At 38.1% G+C, this 10,421-nt stretch overlaps 1 pseudogene; it reads left to right on the top strand.

Moving 5' to 3' along the window:
• Window positions 1–9,729: 9,729 nt before the first annotated feature.
• Window positions 9,730–9,903, top strand: LOC112132530 (U2 spliceosomal RNA; annotated as a pseudogene).
• Window positions 9,904–10,421: the final 518 nt, after the last annotated feature.

The raw sequence follows: 10,421 nt of genomic DNA, 5'->3' as shown, positions 1-10,421 counted from the left end.
CATTGGTTCTGTTTATGTGATGGATTACGTTTATTGATTTGCGTATGTTGAACCAGGCTCGCATCCCAGGGATGAAGCCGACTTGATCATGGTGGATAAGTTTTTTGATGTGCTGCTGGTTTTGGTTTGGTTTGCCAGTGTTTTATTGAGGATTTTTGCATCGATGTTCATCAGGGATATTGGTCTAAAATTCTCTTTTTTTGTTGTGTTTCTACCAAGCTTTATTATCAGGATGATGCTAGCCTTATAAAATGAGTTAGGGAGGATTCCCTCTTCTTCTATTGATTGAAATAGTTTCAGAAGGAATGGTACCAGCTCCTCTTTGTACCTCTGGTAGAATTCAGCTGTGAATCCATCTGGTCCTGGACTTTTTTTAGTTGGTAGACTATTAATTATTGCCTCAATTTCAGAACCTGTTATTGGTCTATTCAGAGATTCAACTTCTTCCTGGTTTAGTCTTGGGAGGGTGTATGTGTCCAGGAATTTATCCGTTTCTTCTAGATTTTCTAGTTTATTTGTGTAGAGGTCTTTATGGTATTATCTGATGGTAGTTTGTATTTCTGTGGGATCGGTGGTGATATCCCCTTTATCATTTTTTATTGCGTCTATTTGAATCTTCTCTATTTTCTTCTTTATTAGTCTTGCTAGTGGTCTATCAATTTTGTTGATCTTTTCAAAAAACCAGCTCCTGGATTCATTGATTTTTTTGAAGGGATTTTTGTGTCTCTATCTCCTTCAGTTCTGCTCTTAGTTATTTCTTGCCTTCTGCTAGCTTTTGAATTTGTTTGCTCTTCCTTCTCTAGTTCTTTTAATTGTGGTGTTAGGGTGTCAATTTTGGATCTTTCCTGCTTTCTCTTGTGGGCATTTAGTCCTTTAAATTTCCCTCTACACACTGCTTTCGATGTGTCCCAGAGATTCTGGTACATTTTGTCTTTGTTCTCATTGGTTTCAAAGAACATCTTCATTTCTGCCTTCATTTCCTTATTTACCCTGTAGTCATTCAGGAGCAAGTTGTTCAGCTGCCATGTAGTTGTGTGGTTTTGAGTGAGTTTATTAATCCTGAGTTCTACTTTAATTGCACTGTGGTCTGAGAGATAGTTTGTTGTGATTTCTGTTCTTTTACATTTGCTGAGGAGTGTTTTACTACCAATTATGTGATCAATTTTAGAATAAGTGTGATGTGGTGCTGAGAAGAATGTATATTCTATTGATTTGGGTTGTAGATTTCTGTAGATGTCTATTAGGTCCACTTAGTGCAGAGCTGAGTTCAAGTCCTGGATATCATTGTTAACCTTCTGTCTCATTAATCTGTCTAATATTGACAGTGAGGTGTTAAAGTCTCCCATTATTATTGTGTGGGAGTCTAAGTCTCTTTGTAGGTCTCTAAGGACTTGCTTTATGAATCTGGGTACTCCTGTATTGGGTGCATATATATTTAGGATAGTTAGCTCTTCTTGTTGAATTGATCCCTTTACCATTATATAGTGACCTTCTTTGTCTCTTTTGATCTTTGTTGGTTTAAAGTCTGTTTTATCAGTGACTAGGATTGCAACCCCTGCTTTTTTTCTTTTTGCTTTCCATTTTCTTGGTAGATCTTCCTCCATCCCTTTATTTTGAAACTATGTGTGTCTTTGGACATGAGATGGGCCTCCTGAATACAGTACACTGATGAGTCTTGACTCTTTATCCAATTTGCCATTCTGTGTCTTTTAACTGGGGCATTTAGCCCATTTACATTTAAGGTTAATATTGTTATATTTGATCCTGTCATTATGATGTTAGCTGGTTATTTGCCCGTTAATTGATGCAGTTTGTTCACAGAGTCAATGGCATGTTTTTGCAGTGACTGGTATGAGTTATTCCTTTCCATGTTTAGTGCTTCCTTCAGGAGCTCTTGTAAGGCAGGTCTGGTGGTGACAAAATCTCTGAGCATTTGTTTATCTGTAAAGGATTTTATTTCTCCTTCACTTATGAAGCTTAGTTTGGCTGGATATGAGATTCTGGGTTAAAAATTCTTTTCTTCAAGAATGTTGAATATCAGCCCCCACTCTCTTCTGGCTTGTAGGGTTTCTGCTGAGAGATCCACTGTTAGTCTGATGGGCTTCCCTTTGTGGATAACCTGACCTTTCTTTTGGCTGCCCTTAGCATTTTTTCCTTCATTTCAACTTTGGTGAATCTGACAATTATGTGTCTTGGGGTTGCTCTTCTCAAGGAGTATCTTTGTGGCATTCTCTGTATTTCCTGAATTTGAATGTTGGCCTGCCTTGCTAGGTTAGGGAAGTTCTCCTGGGTAATATCCTGAATAGTGTTTTCTAACTTGGTTCCATTCTCCCCATCACTTTCCGGTACACCAATCAAACTTATATTTGGTCTTTTCACATAGTCCCATATTTCTTGGAGGCTTTGTTCATTTCTTTTTACCCTTTTTTCTCTAATCTTGTCTTCTCACTTTATTTAATTAATTTGATCTTCAATCACTGATATCCTTTCTTCCACTTGATTGAATAGGCTATTTAAGCTTGTGCATTTGTCATGAAGTTCTCTTGCCATGGTTTTCAGCTCCATCAGGTCATTTAAGGTCTTCTCTACACTATTTATTCTATTTAGCCATTCGTCTAACCATTTTTCAAGGTTTTTAGCTTCCTTGTGATGGATTAGAACATGCTCCTTTAGCTTGGAGAAGTTTGTTATTACCGACCTTCTGAAGCCTACTTCTGTCAACTCGTGAAATTCATTCTCCATCTGGTCTTGTTCCCTTGTTGGCGAGGAGCTGCAATCCTTTAGAGGAGAAGAGGTGCTCTGTTTTTGGGAATTTTCAGCTTTTCTGCTCTGGTTTCTCCCCATCTTTGTGGTTTTATCTACCTTTGGTCTTTGATGTTGGTGACCTACAGACGGGGTTTTGGTGTGGATGTCCTTCTTGTTGATGTTGATGCTATTCCTTTCTGTTTGTTAGTTTTCCTTCTAAGATCCCTTAGCTACAGGTCTGTTGGGGTTTGCTGGAGGTCCACTCCCGACCCTGTTTGCCTGGGTATCACCAGGGGAGGCTGCAGAACAGCCTGATCCTCCCTCTGGAAGCTTCGTCCTAGAAGGGCACCAGCCTGTTTGAGTGTCTGTTGGCCCCTACTGGGAAGTGTTTCCCAGTCAGGCTACACGGGGGTCAGGGACCTGCTTGAGGAGGCAGTCTGTCCTTTCTCGGAACTCAAACGCCATGCTGAAAGAACCACTGATCTCTTCAGAGCTGTCAGACAGGGATGTTTCAGTCTGCAGAAGCTGTCTGCTGCCTTTTGTTTTACTATGCCCTGCCCCCAGAGGTGGAATCTCTAGAGGCAGTAGGCTTTGCTGAGCTGCAGTGGGCTCCACCCAGTTCCTGCTTCCGGTCATCTTTGTTTACACTTTGAGCTACTCAAGCCTCAGCAATGGTGGACAACCCTCCCCCATCCAGCTGCAGCATCGCAGGTCGATCTCAGACTGCTGTGCTAGCAGTGAGCAAGGCTCCGTGATCATGGGACTGGACAAGCCAGGCACGGGAGGGTATCTCCTGGTCTGCCGGTTGCTAAGACTGTGGGAATTGCATAGTATTTGGTCAGGAGTGAACTATTTCTGCAGATGCAGTCTGTCATGGCTTCCCTTGGCTAGGAAAGGAAAATACCCTGACCCCTTGAGCTTCCTGGGTGAGGCGATGCTCTGCCCTGCTTCGGCTCCCCCTCCATGGGCTGCATCCACTGTCCAACCAGTCCCAGTGAGATGAACCCAGTACCTCAGTTGGAAATGCAGAAATCACCCATCTTCTGCCTCGATCTCACTGGGAGCTGCAGACCGGAGCTGTTCCTATTCAGCCATCTTGGAAGCGACTGCCATGGTCTTCTTTATTGACTGTGGAACTTACCCTTAGAACAGATTCTCAAATAGTCTTTTGATTGACTGCATTTGCGCATTTGTTTGTAATTTTTTTTTTTTTTTTTTTTGAGACGGAGTCTCACTCTGGCCCTGTTGCCCAGGCTGGAATGCAGTGGCGGAATCTCGGCTTACTGCAAACTCTGCCTCCCGGATTCAAGCGATTCTCCTACCTCAACCTCCTGAGTAGCTGGGATTACAGGCGTGCGCCACCATGCCCAGCTAACTTTTGTATTTTTAGTAGAGACAGTGTTTCACCATGTTGGCCAGGCTGGTCTTGAACTCCTGACCTCAAGTGATCCACCCACCTCGGCCTCCCAAAATACTGGGATTACAGGCATGAGCCACTGCTCCCAGCTTGTTTGTGAATTTTTTTTTAAAAGAGGGACTGTCAAGCACTTTTAACTGAGCTATTTTGTATTTGAGAATGCCAAACTATTGTCTTTAAATTTAGGAAACACTGGTGATTATTTTTCCCCCAAAACTCAGAGCCTTTGCCTTCAAGTAAAAGACGGTTTCATTTTTCCTGTTACAGTGATTATATATATATATATATATTTATTGATTTCCACATGCTTTGTGATTATTATCTCCTTAATTATATTCTCACAGTAATTCTGCATGGACTATACTATCTTTCCTATTTCATTGGTTAAGAAGTTGAAGTTAAGAGAGGTTAATAATTCATAAGGTCATACACATATAAGTAGTGAAGTCTTGATGTGTGCATAGGACCCCTTGTTTCCAACGTCTTCCCTCTCTATTCTCTGCCATATGTCTTCTCCTGGATGTAGAGACTCTGGGAATGAGGTAAGAATGAGGCTATGTGACTTGTGGTCAGTTTGGGTGATCAGAAAGAAAAGAAAGCTGATTTTTGCCTTCTAAATTCTACTGCCAGACATGTAAGAAAATAGTATTTCCAAGAATCCTGAAGTCAAAAGTAAATAATGCCATGGAAATTAGAGAATATTTCTTAGCGCTACGCTCTACGGGAAGATTTCTTTTGAGGTTGACAGTTTCTTGGAATTCTAATGGCTGGGCATAATGCACTTTGCTCTGTCATGTTACTTTAAAAAATGTGTTCTGTTTAGGAAAATTAAAGGCATTACATCAAGATCCATAGTCTTATGTCAGCTCCATTATCTTGAATCATATTTAATAGCAACCTGATATTTCTAGTTATGAACTCTCCTTTGGGTTTGGTATTTAAAATATGTCTTAAGCCTAATCAATTCTTGTGACTGTATATTCTACAAAGTCAGGTATCTTGAGTCAAATGGTGAAGCAGTGAGCATCTAAGAGCAGAGTCCAGAATAGCTAGAATAATGATCACACACACACACACACACACACACACACGTGTGTGTGTATATATATATCTTATATATCTGATAAGAATTAATGGTTCATATATCACAAATGGAATACATAACCCTGGTGATCATTTCATTACTTGTGGTCTCCAGAAAAAGCAGAGTAGGGACGTTAAATTACATGATATATGAAAACCAAAAGGATTTCTTTTGTACAGAAAACTCAAGTTGCAGTTTCTGCCTCTGAACTCTACACATTCAGAAAGGGTGGCCTGGGTCTTCAGAGTGAGTTTGAAGGCAGCCTGACATGCCATGTCCCTACAGGACCTTCCACAGCATGCATCCTCTCTATTACTTTTTGGCACCTCATAAATTGGTGACATTAATTATTTAATTGATTAACTTCTTACTTATTAATCTCTATGAATAGAATTTTGCTTTAAAAGGGATCATGTATACCCTACATATTGTATAGTTCTTGGCACATATAGGCATTCAAAAATATTTGTAAAACATTATGTTTTCTGTAAGTCTTGTCTTCTGAACTAAATTATAAACTACCAAAGAACAGAGTTTATAGTTGATACTTTGAATGGTCCGTTGGACACAATAGTGCTGAGCAGAGAGCAGGATCTCAAGGGCAATTTGTTATACTGAGTTGAATTAAACCATATGGAACTACCCACATGAAGGTCTGCCTTCCTGGCTTCTGGCTCTGTGCTTCTATAGTTCTTTGTACATCCTTCTTTTATAGCCTCTAATCAACTCTTTTTTAATTTTTTGTTCCTACATCTGGCTGTCTCTCAATATTTTGTGCTAAGAGGCATTTATATCTCCTTTCTTCTTTGATAATTTTGCACATAGCAAATGATGGATAAGAAAATGGAACTAACATTATATTAATTGGCTGCTATGTCAGGCATGCGGCTATGCTATGGCTTTACAGATGTCAATTCAATTAATCCTCAAAATCCTATGAAGTTGGTAATTTAATCTTCATTTAATAGTTAAAAAAACTGAAACTCAGGAGTTGCTTGCCCAACATCATGTATCTGGCAAGGATCAAAGCAAAGATGGGAGCCCAGTTTTTTTCAATTCTGAAGACTTACTGACTCTTCTACTGCGCTAATCCATTTTTGCATTAATTAATGAGTTAACAAATAGCAACAGCAGTGGTAGGTAACAACTAAAGCTCTTGTGTTCATTAACAATGAAGTTGGAATACCTAATATGTTCTTACAAGGGAATCGTTTTCATTTCAAACTGATATCTCTAAGCAATACCCTTGGAATAATTTGGGTTGCCTCTCTTAGAATAGTCACGTTGCCTTTGAATAACAGGAGGTCCCTCTCCCATCTTGTTGAGGGAAGCTACATCTCAACAAGGTGGGAGAAGGACCTCCTGGAGTCACTGATGATAACATTCTTTGGGAGGTTTAGTGAGAAGCTTCATTGCTGAGGGAGAGGGGGTGTCATTAATTCTTGGGTTTTAGGAGTTTAAAGGAGGTATTATTCCAGAGAGGGATGGGAAAGAGTCAGACATGAGTCTGTCCAGTTATGGGTGCTTTACAACAGCAGTCTTTAGACTTGGTCAGAGTTACTCGTGGACATACTTTTTAAAAAATCAGTGTCCAGAACCTTAATTTTCATATTTCATGTTTTCCTGAAATTTATCTCCCTGATAACTTGCTTGCGTTTAAAACAGAGATTTTTCTACTTTAAAAAAAAAGACATTTCTTCATCCATCTCAAATCTTACAAAAGTGCACATCCTCCCAGACATCTAAGAGGAAGTTTTCTTTCATAAGTAAGGTGCCATATATCCTCAGGGCTTTTAGTCTTTCATGCATTAAAAATGTGTTAAGGTTGATGCACTTGTCAGAAAGAGAGTATTTGGGTGCTGTATTGGGATTTCTGATTTCATATCTGTGGTACAGTAAGAGAGTAGACTAATTACAATATTCACTTAGTCATGTTTCCTCTTTCACCCATCACCTATTGTCAAATAATGTATTTCTGTTAAGGCAGTGTATTAGGTCTTTCTTGTATTTCCATAAAGAAATTCTTGAGAGTGGGTAATTTATGAAGAAAAGACATTTAATTGGCTCATGGTTCTGCTGGCTTTCTAGGAAGCATGATGCTGGTATCTGCTTGGCTTCCAGTGAAGCCTCAGAGAGCTTTCAGTCATGCAGAGGTGAAGCAGGAGTAGGCATTTCACATGGCAAAAGCAGGAGCAAGCAAGAGAGAGTGGGAGAGATGTGCCCCCCACCCCACTTTTAAATGACCAGATCTCATGAGAATTCACTATCACAAGGACGGTACCAAGCCGTGAAGTATTCACTCCCATGACCTAAACACCTCCAACCAGGCCCCACCCCCAGCATTGAAGATACGATTCAACGTGAGATTTGGACAAATATCTAAACTACATCAGGCAGAGTCCTGTAAGAGTGAAGAAAAAAGACTCAGTAAGAAACACTGAATATGAAAACTGGCTTTTTCCCCATTTTCTTCCCAGCTCTGGTTAATACTTATTTTTATGACCTGCAATGTGCTAAACAGAAAAATATTTTCAAACAAGCAAAGAATTAGAGGTTCTTTTAAGGAATTTGGAATGTGTTCTAGAATTAACAACAACAACAAAAAAGATAGGTGATATTCAATTAAATCAACCAATTGAAAAAATTACATATGTTTTCATGTTGGTGTAATGTGAAAGCTCTAAAGCTTATTTTTGAAATCAAATTACAACATTTTCTTCCAATTGCAGGTAATCCTAATTTGGTTTAAATTTTCTACCTGCTATTGACAAGAGGTAAATTTATGTGCTAGGTGCCAGACCTATCGGTTTTTAGTAGTATATACTTTTCTTTATCATAAAGTATGCCCCAGACTAATCTATCTTTCATAATGTGATCTGCAATTTACTCAGTTTTTACAGTATTCCTCTGAATACATATTAACATATTTTTGAATTAAAAATTATAGTTGGTTTGTGGATAAGTTTGAAAATGAGGGCTGGCTTAGCCAACAAGGTTATATGTTAGTTTATCCAATACAGTTAGGATATGTTAATTTATGCCCATGAAGTGACTGAGCCAAATCATCAGTGCCAAGGTTTATACAAAATATACTTAAAGCATTTGAAAAGATAAAATATTGCACCAAAAATATTGTTTGCAAGATATGTTGCAAATGGAATTTGCAACATTTTAATATTCTCAAAACTTTCTAAGATTAGAAAGTTATTCAGGTACCTCTAAGTGAAAGAATAAAAGGCAAAAACAGTAAGTCTTGCTAAAACGAGGCAATCAAGAAAATGGCAGAGAAGAAAATCCTTTTGGTTCATCAGGTCATTTTTTCATTTATTTCAGCAACAAGCAAGTAGGGTACTGACATATCCTCTTATAAGACAGTTAGATTAATTAGGAAAAGAAAAGAGAATTGGCTGTGTTTGCACTCTGAGTTAGCAGAGTAGCAGGTATTCAGTTACAGAAACAGAGAGTTGAATTATCAGTGAATCCACTGGCTCCATGGAACAAATGGTTTCTAAATATTCAAATGTTTTGGTACCTGACAAATGCTTAAGCTAGTTTTTAAAAATCAACTTCAATCATCAATTTAAAAAATACCTTAAATGCTGCCGATATAGAGGTATACCCGGCTCTGGTGATGGGCATTGTACAAGTCAGACACAACCTCAGTCCTCAGCCACTATCATTTAGTGGACAGTGTTCAACAATACACAGAAAAGTAAAAAATAAGCTGATATAAGACTATGATATTGATTGTGAAGAAGATAATCCAAAGGAATATGGTCAGCATTATCTGGGTAAGGACAGCAGGATTGCCTTAGTATACGCAGCCAGGAAGTTAAAAACTGGGCTGAGCCCTCTGTGACCTGAAGTGGCAGCCCCGTGAAAATCCCCAGGTGAAGGTAAGATGCAAAAAGCCATGAGGTGGGGATGAACCTGGACTCTTAGTTAGCCCTGCAGCTCAGATTATAAGAATAATCTTCCATTTTAATGTTTTGCAAGAAGTAATATTTCTAGAATCTCTACTGTGCATAGACTCTCCAACTAGAAGTTTTCCTTCCCTGTGGTCTGCTCTCAAAATTAGAGATAAAAAATTACAACTTTCAGTTTTGTGTAATCATCAGGTAATAGATGTCTATTGTGAACAGGCTGATGGAAAAATAAATATCAAAAAGGAAATAATTAAAGCTTATAAGAAAATAATACTGAAATATGCCAAATAATAACAAAGAAAATATAATAAAAAATATAAAAAGAAAAAGAAACACCAGATGGATTTCCCATTCTTGAAATGAACTGCTGTTAACAGTTGTGTGATTTTCTTTGTTTCTAATCTTCAAAACAAACATATACACCCATACAATTACACATATACATATAATGAACAGTGCATTTTTTCCCTTCAATTTCAGTTTAACATATAAATCTACTATCTCTCTATCTATCTATGTATCAATCATCATTTATCTATCTATTTATCTAACGTCACATCACTTCTCAACCTTTTGGCTAAGAACAAGTGTAGTATCTGTTCTTATCAGTTTAATGTCTATCTACCTACCTACGTACCTATCATCAGATATAAAAGCAGAGAAGGTAATGGCTTACTTGGTGCCATTAGAAGAACAACAGATGTCTTGGACTGCTTCTTTGATTAGGCCTAATATATTGACATTGTTACTTCCTTGTTTAGGTTAAGGCATTAAAAATTTATTCATAAAATAAATCAATTAATCTATTCATAAATAGAAATAGTCTTTTTAGAAGGCATCACTTTAATGCATTATAAGTCACCCTGTCCTCACCTAGAATGATCTTTTTATATTAGTCAGCTGGCACAACCCTGCCAACATACTTCTGAGCATGTGACACAGACATTGGACACAAATATTATGGGACTAGAGCAACTTAGGAAGTGTGTGAGCTATAAAGCCTTTATTTTTTTTTCTTTCACCTCCCCTTCCTATTTCCCTAGAAAGATTTACCATTTCTTCCTTTTTGTCTCCACATATGTTTCTTTGATAGCACATATGTCTTATTATATTTATTTGAGTGGCAGAAGTAAGTTTCCTACGTAAGAGGCAGGTATAGAAAACACCGAATTTCTTAATTTTTAAAATCAATCTAGATCAACCCTTGCTTGAGAGAGTATAGAACTAAATCAGTCTCCTCTCTCCTTTC

Source organism: Pongo abelii, chromosome 11 (assembly GCF_028885655.2).
Source record: "Pongo abelii isolate AG06213 chromosome 11, NHGRI_mPonAbe1-v2.0_pri, whole genome shotgun sequence".
NCBI classification, from domain to species: domain Eukaryota; kingdom Metazoa; phylum Chordata; class Mammalia; order Primates; family Hominidae; genus Pongo; species Pongo abelii.
This window is presented reverse-complemented; position numbering and strand designations above follow the sequence as displayed.